Source organism: Apodemus sylvaticus, chromosome 14 (genome assembly GCF_947179515.1).
Source record: "Apodemus sylvaticus chromosome 14, mApoSyl1.1, whole genome shotgun sequence".
Classification (NCBI taxonomy): domain Eukaryota; kingdom Metazoa; phylum Chordata; class Mammalia; order Rodentia; family Muridae; genus Apodemus; species Apodemus sylvaticus.
Genome location: NC_067485.1, coordinates 62,482,771 through 62,488,770, shown reverse-complemented (window position 1 = coordinate 62,488,770; position 6,000 = coordinate 62,482,771).

Here is a 6,000-nt window from a genome sequence, read left to right as displayed (position 1 = left end):
GTGTGCGTGGTCTGAAAGTCAGGATGGGGACCTGAAGCTGGTGCTAAGAATTTCAGAGTAAGGACTCCCCAAGATGTAGAAGAGAAGGGCAAAGACAGTGCATTAGGTGATGGGTGGGGACTGGTGGAAACTGGTGGAGCAGAAGAAGGAAGAGGATGTGACAGATTCAATTATGACTTTGCAGAGAAGGAGACCTCAGAGGGGCTCCCCACAGAAAAGACTGGAGAAGAACTGCCACCACTGCCGCGCTGCCGCCGCCGCCTCTGCCCCACCACCACTGCCACTGTTGTCTGTAGGGTTAGAGTCCAGGGAGGTCAGGGCTACAAGAGGGAAGAGAAGGGAGTTAGTGCAAGCACAATATGAGAAAGGGGAGTAAGACCAATCCAGCCCGCAAGCTTGCTTAGGTGAGTACCCCCAAAGAGCATCTTTTTCTGTCCTGGAGAACAGAACTGAGAGGGTGTGCCCCCCCCCTTTCCCACCCCATGCAGGGAGCAAGGCATAGATCAGCTTGCACAGTGGTGACAAACCTTCTTAGTCAGTCTGGACAGGTGTGAGCTTAAACTGGGATAGGACTTAGACTGTAAGGCCAAATTTAGAATCAGAGAAAGAATCAGACAAACAGCAACAGGGACACTCTGTACCCGAGCTGGGACAGGGGACTGCAAGGCTCTGACAGCAACAAGAGCTGCCCTGAACAATGCAGCCACTGTGATGGTGTGACACCGACCTGGCCGAGCTCCAACCACCAGCACTTTGCATCAAAGTCTGGAAATTAGGGAGAAAGAAATGTAAAAGCGAATCAACAAGAATGGAACAAAAAACAAAACAACAAAACAACAAAAACAAAAAACCCCCAAGAGAAATCAAACAGCAACTGAAACCAAACTGAAAACCCAAATATCCCTTTAATTTTGAATTGCACAGCAGTGGAATAAGATGTAATATTAGAGAATTCAGAAACAAAATCGCTACCCAAATGATGTGGCCTTACATCTCTCAGTGCTGGGGATGCGTCTGAGAAGCTCCCTCGAGGCAGTTTCGTCACTGGGTAACGTAAGCCACCGTTCTGTTACGATGGCAAACATCTGAGCTGACCATCAGATAAGGAGGAAAAGGCTTGCTTACTCGGTTTTGAAGGTTTTCACCGGTCCATAACCCACTAACCCTAGTTGTTTCAGGGCCTGTAGCAAGCCTGCATGTTGAGGCAGGAGAGCATGGCCAAGCAAGACCTTTTGCTTCCTGGCTAGGGAGAGAGGGAGAGGGAAGTGACTTGAGGCTACCCAATGCGTACCAGGAGCACGGCTCTGTGGACAGAAAGCCCTTCCATTATATCCCGTCTCTTGAAGCCTCCACCACCGCTGCCACCTCCTAGCAGTGCCTTTCTGGAGGCCAGGAATTCATCACGCACACCTTCAGGGGACACCTAAGGTTTGTTATGAGAGCAGGCATATCACAGACCATAAATGATTCCGTGAGCTAAGAGAACCCTTATATCAGCTGATATATGATATGAACATATATTTTGTCTGACCTATATACGATTTATGCTCCCATGGTGAAAACAGTCTGCTCTGCTGTGTGCCTTTCTTTGGGGACTATAGGCAGTTAGGAGGTACACAGGTGACTCCCATCATGGGTGAGATTTTTCCAGAAAAGAGAAACATAAAAGCATGCAAATCAGGGGAACCTTGAGTGCTGTCAAAGGTCTGTAGGCAACGTTGCTGAGCTCTGAGCTCTGCTGGGAGACAGGGAAAGAGGAGGCGAGATGGGGCCCACACCATGATCCTGAGAATGGACTGATGGGCCTGATTTTTTTCTATTAATTATTTTATTTACACCCCAAATGTTGCCCTGTCCAAGTCCTCCCTCACAGAATTTCCCCTCTCCCCCACTGAAGCCAGACAAAGCAGTCCTCTGCTACATATGTGCCTGGGCCTTCAGACCCGCCCCTGTGTGCTCTTTGGTTGATGGCTCAGACTCTGGGAGCTCCGAGGGGTCCAGTTAGTTGCCACTGTTTTTCTTCCCATGGGGTTGTCATCTCCTTCATTTTCTTCAGTCTTTCCCCTAAGGTTTTCATAGGGTCCGGGACCTCAGTCCAATGCTTGGCTGTGACTATCTGCGTCTGTCTCAGTCCGCTGCTGGTAGAGCTTCTCAGAGGACAGCCATGCTAGGCTCCTATCTTCAAGCACAACATAGCATTAGTAACAGTGTCAGGGTTTGGTGTCTGCCCATGGGATGGATCCCTTGCAGACCCTATTTTTTATTTATTCATTTAATTTAAAAATTTTAATATTTTAATTAATTATTGTACTTATTTAAATCTCCATGTTACCTCCTCTCCTGATCGCCCTCCCCTTTGCCTCTGAGAGGGTGCTCCCCGACCTATCCTCTTCCCTGGGGCATCAAGTCTCTACAGGATTAGGTGCATCCTCTCTCACTGAGGCCAGATATATTAGTCAAAAGTACCCATGATACCATCCACAGACCATACAAAGTTTAACAAGAAGACAGGCCCAAGTAAGAATGCTTCAATCCCTCTTAGAAGGGAGAATAAAATGATCACAGGAGGCAGAGAGAGGGAGGGACCCTAGTGTGTAACTAAGCTTTTCAAAACCTATTTTATATATATTTTTATTCTCTATATTCTTTGTTTACAATCCAAAAGCTTTCCCCTTTCCCAGTTCCCCCTCCCCATATGTCCCATAAGTCCTCTTCTCTCCATCCACTCTTCTATCTTTCCCCTTCCTTTTTCTCTGTCCTGGTACTCCCCTTCAATGCTGGATCAAGCCTTTCCAGGATTAGGGCCCTCTTCTTCCTTCTTCATGGGAATCATTTGATATGCTAATTGTATCTTCAGTACTCAGAGTTTCAGGGCTAATTAATATCCACTTATCAACGATTGCATTCCATGTGTATTCTTTTGTGATTGGGTTACCTCACTTAGGATGATCCTTTTTTTTTTTCCGAGACAGGGTTTCTCTGTATAGCCCTGGCTGTCCTGGACCTCACTCTGTTACCAGGCTGGCCTCGAACGCAGAAATCCGCCTGCCTCTGCCTCCCAAGTGCTGGGATTAAAGGCTGTGCCACCACTGCCCGGCTGGATGATCCTATTTTTAATGATGGCTCTTAAACATTTTAACCTCCCTTTAGCCCACCACCCACCCCAGAGGTAGTGGAGAAGAAAGGACACAGAGGAAGTGGACCTGGTTAGAGAGGTTCTTTGGAGCAACTGTCTGTGTTGTCTGGTAATCAGCAGTTTAGTTCAGGTCAGCAATCAGTGGCAGTTCGATCCACTCACAAACACCGCAACAGCAGTGACACTACCTAGCAGAGACAGCCAGGCCTCAGCCTTGGCTCAAGTCAGCAGGAGGGACCCGGAGGGACACCAGAAGTTCTTGGCTGCACCTCTCAGAGAAGTAAAGACAGTGCAGCTTCGAGACCCACAAGCATCACACAGCTAGCTCTATAAGCAAGCCAAGCTCTGTCTAAATCACTCTGTGGAGTCCATTTATACCTTCCAAGCATCACGTGTCCTCCACGTGCCTTACCCAAGCAGAGGCATCCAATCAGCCCCGACAAATGGAGTTCAACGATGCAATGCAAGGGAGACCAATCCATGTGGTTGTTAGCACAGAATCCTTCATCATGTGTTCTTTCACATGTTTGCTTTGACAGAACATCCTCTCTCCTGTGTCTGCTTCAGTGAAACATTCCTTCACAAGTCTGCCTCAGTCTTTCACCTGTGTCCACTTCGGGAAAGCACTTCTTCATGTATGCCCCCAGCAAAACACCATCCAACACGACGGACTAGCCAAAGAACTGTTAAGATTCCACTTCACAGGTGAGAGAGGGGAAGGGGAGGGGAGAGGGAGAAAGGGGGGCAGGATCAGGTATGGGGGCAGGGTGTGATGTTTTTAATAGGCTGAAGAATGACCTCGGGCAGGAGGCTCTGAGTCAGGCAGGCAAGAGGAAGAAACAGAGCTCAGAGGATGGTCAGCATAGTACCTCTGAATGTGGAGATGGAGGTGCGCATGCTCACATGCATGGCTGGAGGAGGTGGGCGGAGCAATGCAGGTGAGAACCTGAGTAGCCCCAGGTACTGTCACGCATGTGCGCATGTGCGTTGCCACATGCACAGGGAAGTCCTGGGGTGCTGGCAGTGCTCAGTGGCCAGATGCTGAGTCTGATCAGTGACAGGAAAACAAATGAGCAGGAATCCCGTGAAAGACAATGACAAGAGGAGTGGGAGAGCTGAAGAAGTAGGGAGGGACAACAGCCTTAGGCAGATGCAGAAGCCAAGAGCAGGGAGGACAGAGCTCCGGGTCCTCAGACTAGAGACGCAGGTAGGGATGCATCGGGCAACAGCAAGAAGTGTCATGGAGAGGACGCAGTTCCTTCTGAAGCGAAACAGAGAAGCAAACTTTGAGAACTGACGAGGCTGGGAGATCCGATTTCTTTTGAGGCAGAAAAGGGTGTGGGGGGAGCAAACCCAGAAGTCCAGGGGTTGCTGTTATAAATACAGAAAAGGGCATCCCATGGACTGCAGGGATGGAAGAGGGAAATACCTTCAACATCAGATGGGAAGATTGTCATGAAGACGCAGGTCTGTCATCCTAACTACTCATAAGGCTGAGGCAGGAGGATCTCAGATTCTGGGACAGGCTAGACTATACAGTGAACCCAGGCCAACCCCAGTAAGCTAGTGAGACCCTGGCTGAAGATAAAAATTGCAAAGGGTTAGGACTGGAGCTTGGTCATATATATATATATATATATATGTATGAATAGGGTTGCAGGGTTAGAAAATAATTAAGTAGTTAGAAGCACTTGAGTAATAAGGATGAGGACCAGAGTTCAGATCCAAGCATCCACCGAAGAAGCCAGGCATGGCCATATGCATGCCTGTCACCCTGCACTGACAGGAACAGAGGTAAGAAGATGGTTGGGGCTTGCTGCCTGGAAACCTAGCTAAAAGATCCTGAGCTCTGGGGGAGACCCTGCTTTAAGAGAATGAGATGGAGACCTGCTGCCTCCTTCTGGCCTCTGCACCCTCACATAGGGGTAGATGTATGTACCAACACACACACACACACACACACACACAGAGGTACAGATACCACACAGACAGACAGACAGACACATACACACAGGCATAGACACACACAGAGACATAGGCACAAACACATATCACACAGACAGACACATACACCACAGTCATAGGCACATAATATATTACACAGATAGACAGACAGATACACACACATACCACACATAGACACAGAGACACACACTAAACACACAGATACACAGTCACACACACACACACAAACCACATAAACACACACATACACATATACACCACAGACACAGACATACAGACACATACACACATATACTGCATACACAGACCCAGAGTTTGCACGTGTAGATGCCAAGTTTATTGTCCTTTTTCTCTACAAAAAGACTCTACAAATGGAACTCAGAAGTGGACTTGGAACTCCAGGAAACACTGGATGACTTCCCAGTATCTTGGCAGGATGACGTCACCTTTCCTCCAGACTTGTCCACTCATTCAGTCAGCATAACACAAGTTTGGAGAGGGTGTTGGGACTGGTTCCAGCTTGTTTTCCTTGTGGGCTCCTCTTTTAACACACCACAGCCAGTCACCCCCATCGCCTACTTGCGTAGCCCATTTCTCTCTACTAAATATACTACCACCCTGCATTTATCTTGAAGACGTGTCCTGGCCACCTTTCCTTTTTGGTAGGGGTTATTTTAAAGCACTCAGGCTGGAGTGGGCCTTCCTTTCCACCAAGGCAGTGGCCAGTGTGCTCTGAGTCCCCTTACGCTGTGCCTCATGGCCTGTCTGAAAGTTTGCCAGTGTCACTGGCTGCTGCTTGTGTAAGGACAAGGCAGCGGTGGCTGGCCTTAGATTTTTGTCATTCTGGCCTCTGCAGGAACTCAGGGAACCAATTCTTGAATGCTTTAGAGCTTGTTTCA